Source organism: Haemorhous mexicanus, chromosome 3 (assembly GCF_027477595.1).
Source record: "Haemorhous mexicanus isolate bHaeMex1 chromosome 3, bHaeMex1.pri, whole genome shotgun sequence".
NCBI classification, from domain to species: Eukaryota; Metazoa; Chordata; class Aves; order Passeriformes; family Fringillidae; genus Haemorhous; species Haemorhous mexicanus.
The window spans coordinates 56927735-56938998 of NC_082343.1; positions in this window are offsets into that span (position 1 = coordinate 56927735).

Genomic DNA, 11264 nt, shown 5'->3' on the forward strand with positions numbered 1-11264 from the left:
AGATTGGTATTTTCAATACTAAGCCATGTCAAAGGCATGAGGGCTTTCACAGTGTTGGGAACCAGCACACTGTAATTGTGAAGATGTCAAAGGAAAGGGAGAGGCAGAGGAAGTGCAAGAGGGGGCACAGCACTTCTAGAGACCATTGTTCATTGAAGCATAGTTCTTCCTTCTACCAGGAGTAGCTGGAAATCTTACTCAGGCTGCCTTGTGGGATTATTGTCTTCTTCCTGGTGTTTGCATTTGTTGTGATATGCAAACGGAGCCAACTTGAGAGATTCAAACCAGCATGGCTTTGGCAATCCTCTGTCATACTCAGAAGAGATGAAGATCAGTCCCTTAGTGGAGCAAACATGGACAACAGGACAAGGCCTTGCTCAGTGGCAGAATGGGTGGTAGGACAATATGAGCTACAGGAATCTGTAAAGTAGGTGGAGGCCCTAGCAATAATTATTTTTCAGGTATGTCACACCAAGAGAGGGAGTATTAATATGGCAGCAGCTCCTTTACAAATGTTTCAGAGTTATCTCTGAGGCCCATAAATATCCCAAATGTGAATGAGTTGTTTTTGTGCACAGCACAGGGCATAGAGGTGCCATGCCTGGCTGTAGAAAAGGGATTGCAGATGTCTACTGGTAATTTAAGCAGGGAATGTTCTTTTCAGACTCATTTTCAGGACAACATCATCACTGCAGCTCAGGAGTTTATCCAGCTCACTCAGAAACATGTTCCCCCAATGAATCATTGATTTTGAAATAGCTTTCTACCTGGCATCACCCAAAGGAAAGTTTTGCTTCTGGCAATGTCTTTAGTTCTGGAAAAATTATATAACATGTAGAAAACGGATAGGAATTTTGAATTGGGCTTGAAGACAGCCAAAGGAGTCAAAAGCCTAAGGTTTTGAGCTCTTCAGTTTGTCAACTCCTCTTGAACTTCTAGGCTGCCCCTCCTTCTGAACTGGATCTAGTTTTCCCCATCTGTACACACTGGGAATCATGGTAGATAACAAAAGTGATTGAGGAGAGGTGACTACCTTGGCAGAAGGAAGAGGTCCTTAATTGATTTTGCTGTGCGCAGTCAAAAACTAATGTCTGCAGATCCTCATGTTGATCACAAGTAGCTGCATTTCAAAGGATGATGGAGAGCTTCTAGAACTAGAGTGGAAGCACACAGGTAGCAGACAAGTCAGAACCCCCAAAGCTGAGTAACAGACACAAGGCAGGTTTATTGGATGCAGCTGTGGATCCCACCATGTGGCCAAAGAGCCACTGATACCGAAGCCACTGATAAAATGGTGGTGATAACGGCTGTGACCCTGCTGCGTGTAGGCTTAGACTTGAGAAAGTCTACCTAGAGCCTGTCTGTTATGGATCAACAATCAAGTTATGTGCACTCGTGCAGCTGCCTAGAAGAAAATACTTCCCTCCTACCAGTTCAAAACAATGAAAATCATGTCCAGAATGGAGGACAGTGGTGTATGCTGGAAGTCTCTTTAGGTTGGCTTGGAAACCACCTGTGTTTCTGAGGCAGGCAAAATTCCAAGAGCTTAGTTTACATTGCTTAGTTCACTCTACAGACGACCAGCAAAGCAGATACCAGCTTATTACCTATAGGATCCCCAGTAAAAGAAAGATGTCCTGAGAATAGTGCAGAATGAAGTGATTAGAACTTCCAGACACCAGATCTTGATTCAATTTAAACATGACCATTCATTGCAGTAGCCTCTGGGGCAGCACTTGGAAGAGCAGGTTGAGGGAGGTGATCCTTCCCCTCTACTCAGCACCAGTGAGACACGTCTGGAGTGGTGGGTCCAGGGCTGCGCTACCCAAAACGAGGCAGATATAGACTTACCAGACTGAATCCAGCACAGGGCCACTAAAATAATTATTGATCTGGAGCATGAGAGAACAGGCCAAAAGAGCCTGGAGAAGAAAAGGCTCAGAGGGACTTTTTCTTCATTTCCTCTCATCAGGTACTAAAGACAACAAAATCCACACTCAGTGGTTCTCAGTGGTTCCTAGTGACAGGGCAAGAGGAAATGGACACAAACTGAAACACAGGTCTAGATTATCTCAACAGCTTCCTTCCAACCCAAATGATTCTGTGATACTATAAAGACATTGTTGTATTTCTTGTTTGCAATTTTACAAGTCTCAGGGCCATTTATGTAAGTTTCTGCCTTTTCATTATTCTGCATAAAGCAGCACTAGGGAATACTGTACCTGCAGAGAAAAAAACAGGGACGAAAAGTAAAAATGTAATCTGATTTTCACTCAGTCTGATGGAAAAGTTGCACAGAGCTGGAGCCTTTGCCAATAACCTCCATCCTACACAGTATTCTCAATGGTGATGTAATTCAGTGTTGAGCTACTTACCAAAAAAAAGATTTTTGCTTTCTGATGAAAAACAACACTCTAGTGTCAGTAATTGTCATGTCTCATTTGAGATACCAAGGTCACTGTAGAAGCTGGAAACGTCATTTGTTTAGTGGGGAAATGGGGCCATGACAATCTACAGTAATTTTGGAAAACAAGGAAGATGTGTTAAATTCAAGGTTGTGCCGTCCAAGCCAACCTTAGCAATTCAAATACGGGTCTTGGCAGAGGACCTACATGACTCCTCAGAGAAAACCTATTATAGATCTCTAAGAGGAAGCTTGTGTACCTCCTCTCAAAGAGGAACTGGCTAAGGATAAGACATTGTCAGATGTGCTTATAACCATTCAGCTGAGTGCCTTTCGAACTATATGAATTAACTCATATACTGCCTAGGAGTAAGAAAACACTTTGTGAGGTAGTTATCAAAGACAACCAAGAAACAGTTGTAGAATATAGTTTATTTAAGATATTTGAAAAGTACCAATTATTTTAGCTTGCAGTATCTGCATTTTGTACTGATTACTAGGAGGGTACTAAAAAAATGAAGTAGCTAAATTTGACCCACTCTGATCCACTTGGACTCATAAAATGCAAGAGACATGGAGAATAGTCATTAAAAAAAACAGTCTGGAGTTAATGAATGGATATTGGCAAGCTCTATTATTCCTGAAAAATAAAAGTTACATTAAATGCCTTTCTAGCCTCTATATCAGCTGTATCTGTCTCACATCCTGCTGCTACAACTAGATGGAACTTGCAGATGAGGTATTTTGATATTATTGATATTCAGACTTATATCTTGATACACCACCTTGCAAACTGAGTCGTTGCACAGAGATCTCCTCAAGTCTCTAAAGACTTCTTTTCCAGTGTCACATACTTGACTGCAGGCTTCAGTAACATCTACAAGGGTATTTAGACCCTGTGCAGCCTAGTTACTGTTGGTTTAATCAAAAGTAATCTCCATTTCTCTCCTACCAAATATAGGACACTTATCTTCATCCCAAAGTCTCCTGATGTCCTATTTCCACTCTTAGGATGTCTTGGTTCACTGCAGTGATGCTACAAGTCAGTGAGCTACTTACCCAGGTAAAACCATTTCCTAGGCTCCTGCTCATTCTAATTCCTGTTTAAGGTCTTATATTTGACAACAAAACCAACTAAACCTTCAGTCTTGGCTGGATCTTCTCCAATATGCAGCTGTCCTTCTAAATCACAGCCAGATCCAAGCTTTCATATGCTCCTCATTTTACAGCTTCAGTCCTAGTAAACTCCTCCTTTCCTTCAAAAACTTTTCAAATTCCTTCTGCTATCACATATATGGAGTCTTTTGCAAGTACTTTCCAATCTCGATTCACTTTACTCTTAGCAGATGGGGGAGTAAGAGCTAAAGCTTTCAGTGTGTGGAACCTCTGTGCCCAGAATGAGGCCTGGGATGGTATGGCCTGGACAAAAACCTCCTTACATTTTTTTCTCTTAGCAATACTTTTTTCTGATCACTGTGCTTCATCTACTCCTTTAATCAGATTATAATTATCACCTTGGACATCTAATTTGGCCTCATCTCCAGCCTTTGTTTTGCAGATCTGTCTCCACAAAATCTCTAAGTTACTTTTTCCATGAATACAGCTAAAATTCTCATCCAATTCTCAACTCTTCATATTTTGCAAAATTAAACTTTTCCTCTAGCTTTTATAAATGCCTATTTGCACCACTTGTCATATCCATCCTTCAAGACTTATCTCCCTCCCTCTTGCTTTGGCCTAATCCCTCCTCTGTTTACATCTTCCATTGCTTCACCTTTTGTATTGCAACATATGCCACAAAATCACATTCACTTGCCTCTGTACAAATATTTCTGAGGCTGCCTCCTGGAAACTTAGTTATTATGAGAGGCCACAGTTCACAAGAGCAGCCCATGTTTCAGAGAAGCACCTTGATGTTTCTTCCCCTCTGCCCTCCCTGTAAACATCAGCAGAGTTCTGTCACTGTACCCTTCTTTTGTGATTCTATAGGAAAAAAGCCGCCTTCCTGAGACCACAGCTTGTCGTGCTGACCAGTGCTAACTCCGTACCTTCTTATTCTTTTAATCTGTCAGCATCCACTTCCACCTATTCTTTTGGATTCACATGGCAAGGTTTCCCTGACAGAGGTCACATCTTCTGCTGTGCTAGTACAATTTCTGATGTGCTAGAGTTCAGCTGGGGCCTTTTGGGTGAAACTACAATACAAAAAATCCATTCTAAGCTTTGAATACAACATTGAATATTATCTATTGAATACACAGGGCTAAACAGATGCATTCATTAGCAGACTAAGAGGACCTGTGGCTCCAAATAAATTTCAAACAAGAATTCCACAAGTGAAGAGCAAGAAAGAAATCTGTCTTAATCCACCTTCATTTTCAGATCACAATCTGATAGAATGTATCTGGAAGTGAGCAGTTCACTGCTGCATTTTGAAGATGTTAGAATATTTCGGTTTAAAATCAAATCAAACTAACAAGACATAAAAGAATTAAAGAGTATTCACACCTTTTAGGAATCAGTGCTGTCACCACGACTTTAACAGAACTGTAGCAATTTATGCCAGGTAAAGCCTCAGGAAAACATATTTATTTAAAAACCTCACACTGTTGATTAGGGGAGTAATGTCTTGCTGATGATTTTTTTATTTCTGTTTAGCACTTCTCTTAGTCTGGACAGAGAAATCATTGCAGTTAGCATTACCCTCCCATACTCAGTACTACAGCAGTGGTGGGTGTCTGTCCCCTTAGAAATGCATGATCAGAATGCTGTGGTTGTTACACAGCACCCTAATAATAGAAATAGGCTACATTTTATTTTGCCAGCTGTGTTAGATGCGAAAAGCTGACTTAAAATCTGTTAATTGTTTTATTTTAAAAACAGATTTTTAAATCAGTTTCTTCCCCCTTTTCTTAGGAATATACAAATTCTAGCATTGACTTCTTAGGAGCTGGCAACTGTGATTAACAACCTACCCTTACAAGTGCTATATTCAGCAGACCTGAACTTCCAGGTTTTACTGCTTGAATTTTGCTTACTGAATCTTCCTTTCTTGCTTACTGTAAGCGTCTATCATTGACCTTCTGCTTTTTATTTCTTCTAGGCAGAATATATGGCATTCGTATTCTGGCAGCCTGACTCAACATAAGGACATACAGCCGAGTCAGTAAACTTTTTGGTTCTTGTTAAAGACAGAGCAGCTCCCTCTCCATGGAACAAGAGTGGCACCCAGTGGTCACAGAGCTTGGCCCAACATTCATGTCCCGAAGTTGCTGCCTTCTACATTTTATAAATCCCCTTCCCACATACTGAAGACAGAAATCCTTTCATGCTCGAGCTCCCAGACCCAAATCCCACCTCTGGACTTGAATGACAGAAACTAGAGAACCGAGGCTGAAAGGTTTCCTCTCTGCCATCTTTTTTCATGTCACATTTTCTGGGACCATAAACAATCCACCACAGCTATGAGGCACTGATAAAGGGTATTGCTTATTTCTGAGGGATCAGGCAGCAACTGACTTGCCTGACACAAGCAAGGAAGATGAGGAGTTCAAGGACCTCACCTAATTCTAACACGTTGTTCTGTGGTCCAGATGAGGTAAACATATATTTTTAAACTGTCCTGCAAAACACCTGTGAGGCAGCAGGAAAGGAAAACCCAGGGACATAGCTTGTTTTGTAATCTCCCCTTGAGGGGGACATACAAGGCTCAGTGCCACTCCTGGTCCATGGTGGGGTTTAAGACCTTAAATTAACTACTGCAAAGGAGGCACGGCTGGCAACGGGGTGTGACGATGAACAGTTACCTGCGTGCTCCTCAAAGATTTAGGTAATTTTGTACTTATTTTCTACAATCAGAGTACAAAAGTCTGGGTTCCAACTGACGTGGTATGTTTTATTTTTAATGAATATCTTTGTGGTAGCTGTTGGAAGGGACAAAGCTTTCCATATTTTTAACCTGGGGATACTTAATGCTTAAAACTGGAACAACAGAGTGCCTAAGTAGGATTCAAACAACTATTATCCTCAATAGAACATTCTCCAATACAGACACTTGGGTGAACAAGACCAAGCTCACTGAAATGTTTCACAATGCTTTAAAATTCCCAGTGATAAATGGATGAAAATTGCAGCTGCTGGTAGTACTGAATCTGTGGTTTTGTTTTTAAGTCCTACTTGTAAGTGTGAAAAATCCCATTTCTACAGAAGCCAGAAGATAATGTAAATGAGAGCAGTCTTGATTCTCATCATTCCTGACATTCCTCAAATTTTAACCCAAAATTTGCATTAACTGGTATTTCTTATAAATGCCCTAGAAACTAAAATGGCATGATCAAGTGAAATTCAAAATTGTCAAGTAAAAATAAACTTTCTAGTGTGGATGGCTACAGCTAGAGCTTTACAATGTGACCTGAATTGATTAAGTGGCTCACAAATAAAAAGGCACATCAGAACAATTGAGCAGTAAAAGAAATTCTAATACTTTAAAATAAATATAATGATTTTTAGCCATCTGCTATGACAGTACAGAAAGCCGTGGATCTTTGTACTTCCTGAGTTATGTTAGGAAAGAACCCAGCAGTCTGGACAGAAATTTCTGCCAGATTTTTTGTTAACGAGAAGTCTTTATTCTTCGAGTGTTCAGTTTTTGCTACACAACACTATTGAAATGGTAACAAGAAAAACAGTTCTTGGTCAAAATGCGGCCTGACAAACCCACAGTGGTAAACTGACATAAGTAGGAAGATTTCCCCCACAAAATAATTACTTGGCTCTACCAGAAAAAAAATAGCTGGAGTAATACTCAGGTTTATTTCACACTGAGTATAAATACTGAAGTGAGCAAAACATTTAGCTCAAACCAGGGATTCTAAAATGTATCACCTCCACTGTCAAAGAGAAAGAAAACTTATTACAGAGTCTGTACAGAATTAATACTGAAGAGGTTTCATAAAAGTTTTGTACTTTTTTTGCAGCTCATGGCTTCTAAAATTTCTATGACTACACAAATGTACATCTCTCTGCTGTTATATTCCCTAAACTTCTTCCCATTTGCTAATTTATTTTCTTCAATGTTTTATTTGGTCTTCCTGAGAGAGTGCAGCCACTGTGCTTGTTTGTACAGTGCCTGGTGCAATGGGCTCCTATCATCTATTTAGGATCCTTATGAGGGAGTGTGACAGAAAAAATAAACATTTTATTTTAACAAACAATAGAAAACAGTGTCTTTGAGAGCAAGCTGAAGAATAGAGGCCTTGTGGTATGAAAATACTTCCAGTGGGGTGAAAAATACAAGATTTTCTGTCTCTAACCCCTTTTGGGGGTTACATTTCCTTATCATTTTACAATATAATCTGGGCATTTACATCTTGTTATCTTATTTACCTTAACTTGATGTAAAATAACTGTTAAATAGATTTTTCTGTCTCAGAATTGAGTGGAGTGTGGCATTTCAAGAGCATGGTGTGGATCCTGTTTTTTTCACAACAAGATGCCATAATGTAAAACTAGTAACAATATTCCCAAGCAACAAAACATTTAGCTCAGTAAGACTGTACTTCCTTTTAGAGGGAGCTATTTTTAAACTGTAAAACCTGAACATAGGACCAGTAAATAATGAGCATCAACGAATGAGTTCAGCAAATCTGTAAAATTAACTTCCTGGCACTGGTGAACATGCTTCTTATGCTTTTTCATCATTGCAGACACAGCTTTGGTTTCAACCCTTGCAATGCTGGCAGGTGAACCTGAACTGAAGCTGCAGCCAAGAGAAGAACTCCAACTGATCCCATGATGGTGTCTCTGCAAAACTGATCTCAGAACCCAACCGTGAGCTTCTCCAGATGCTAAATTTAGCTCTCTCTGTGGAATACGTGCTGAATGTTTCATTGGTTCAAAATTAGCAGGTTCTGCATGTAAAGTTAAGACACAATTGAATGATGAAATAAGCAGATAGCAATTCCCAAAATAAAACATTTTTTCCAGCACTCCAAAATTCTGCATTATTTTGTTTATGATTTTTTTTTCCAACTGCTTTAACCCTGGAGGAATCAAAGTAGAATAAGAACTTCTCTAGTGGATTCTTGGGCCAGGTTCCAGTATAAAAATGGAGCTGACCAGAGTCTGGGAGATCATTAAGGTTTTATTATTGCTATTTACACAAGTGCTCTCCATATTCCATCCTCTTTCTGCTTATTTAAGGACTGCCTTGATTGTGATGCTCATAATCCCTTGTTATTTACATGAGTACCTCTGTGGTAAGTAATCAGAAATATCTTCCGGGGACAACTCCAGCTCATCAAAGGACAAAGAGACTGGAGAGTCCCAGGGTGGATGGCAGGCATTCACAGGAATGGAAAAATTCCTGCCAGCTTCCTTCTCTCACATCTCTTTTGTGAACTTTGTTAGGACCATAAGAAGAAAATTCTCTTCCTGCAGGCTTTACCTAATTTGCATGAAAGGGCTGGAATAAGCAGAATAAATAGATGAAAGCTTGGAAGGCTCACTTTTCCTCTTGCAGAATATGCAAGACTTAGTTGGAGGCACCTTCTAGTAATGTTGTGATTTAAAACTAGCTGGAAATTAAGCTCCAATCAGCCATTTCCATTGCCCCCACCCTCCTCCAATAAGAAAGGGACAAAAGGCAGAGATTATGTTTTGAGATAATAATTTACTGGAAAAACAGCAATAAAATACGGAAAACAAACCATAACAGGAATAATACTAATAACAACAGTGTATAAAAAAGGATAACTGCACACCAAAAATTCCTTGCCGAAGTCTGGCTGATTCAATGTTATGATGGTCAGCAACGTGGTCTGAAAACATTTCAGCCATAAACTCTGGGGTCGGCTGTCTGTCTCTGCCCCCAGACACGCTTAGGATGGTTCTTGCACGCTGGGCTTCAAAGGATGAGACTGGACGCTAGGTTTTTTCGGTCTTCAGTTTGTTTATTATCTCTTATCTAAAAAGTCCTTTCTCTGCCTGAAGGATCTGACCAGCACGGCAGCCAAAGGCACTCTGCCCACCCCTAAGGTGGCCGCATCTTTTATAACAAAAACTACGTATATCATATTTACATTTTTGTCCCCAATACCTATCATCTTCGTCACTAAGTACACCCTCATCCCAGACCAATCCACAAGTGCCAACACCACCCCAGAAGATGGAAGACAGGAAGAAGAAGGAAAAGCCTGGTGGCACACCCTGATTCCTCCATCTTGTCTCTACCACCCCCCTGTACCGAAACCCCAAAATTTGTAATTCACCCTATAATAATATCTTCCCTTCACTATTTACACCTGAGTGGTTCTCGCATGTTCCATTTCCTCATACATCCGTGGCACATCTCTAGATGGATCAAAATCAAGCCACCAAGTGCTTTTGGCAACATTCCAGGACTCCCGAGCCCCCCAAGGGTTCTCTTGGTAGCTCTGGACATCAGGAGTGATGTGCTGAGCTCCCACAATAAACTGCAATTGTTATTTTAGCAAGCAATTTTTCTACCAAAAAGTTTCCACAGGTGAAAGTATTAGCAAAGATTACTGGATTTCATTCAACTATTTAATTTACATCTATTATTGTTTGCTATTACCGTAAGAGTTACGACCACATGAAATAACTTAGAAACTTTAATGCAAGTGCATCTAATCAAGAAAAAGTGTGTACTTTTAACTATGTCAGAACAATACCTGTATACAAAGACTGAGGAGATTTGAGATTGAGAGATGAAAAAGTTCAGCCTTGGTGACAATCAAGTACAAAATGCATTATCAAAACAATGTTCTGACATTACTTTTTTTACATAGAGAAAAACTTAAATTGGCATATTTTTTTGCTTGAGAGCTAAAACAGCCTGGATGCCTCAGCTGCTCATAATGCTGATTGATCCCATGCCATTTTCATACTTGCTCCTCCTGAGATGCAGCCCATATTCCTTCAAATTTCTCCAGATTTTAAGAAAAATCACTATTATATCAATTTCTTTAAAGCCCTTTTGGAACTGAGCTACTATCATAGGGCTAGTAGCAAGTATAATTTGAAATCCTACATTTTCACCAACAGGTGGAGCTTACATTTTATATTCAATTTATAATGATTTTAAATTCAAATAATATATATTAAAAATGATACTTTATATCTCACAGACTCAAAACTTCAGTGTTTCAGATAAGACTAGTCTTAGACCATGAGAGTTTATGCCAATATTCGACTGTATGTAAATAAACCCTAGGCCAGGTCCTCTTCTTACTGACACCAGTTGCAAAGTTCCCTATATTTTTAATGACTGAGTAATTATATCCATTTTCACTTCTCTGTAAATATGGTTCCTCCTATTATATTCTCTCTCCTATTGACACCACCTTTTCCCAGTTCTTCATACACGTATTGCTTATCTCACACACAGAGGTTTCAAATGTAATAAACTTTATTGATCTCAAAACTGAACCCACAGCTGTAAAGAGTTATTGATGCAAATACTGTGTATCAGCCTCCTTCCATTTACTTCTTCACATGACAACACTAATATGCACTAAAGCATCTGCTGTTATTACTTAACTGGAGTAGGCTATTGCTGGTAGAAGCTACGTCTAATGTAGAAAACTATTTAGAATTACTCCCACTTTTTCTCCTGAGTGAGAAATTTTTTTTTGCAAATCCTTTAACGTCCTTATTTCTTTGCATCTACCTAGTAATATCCCTTATTTCCTCTGGCTTTTTAGTAACAGTCTTGCTTCCAGGAAATATCTTCCTAACATTGTTGGAGTCACAGTAACACGGAACATTACAGGCAAAATTGAAAAAGAACCTTAAAATAAAATACTTATTTAAAAGTGCTGTGAAGAGAACTTCCTTAATC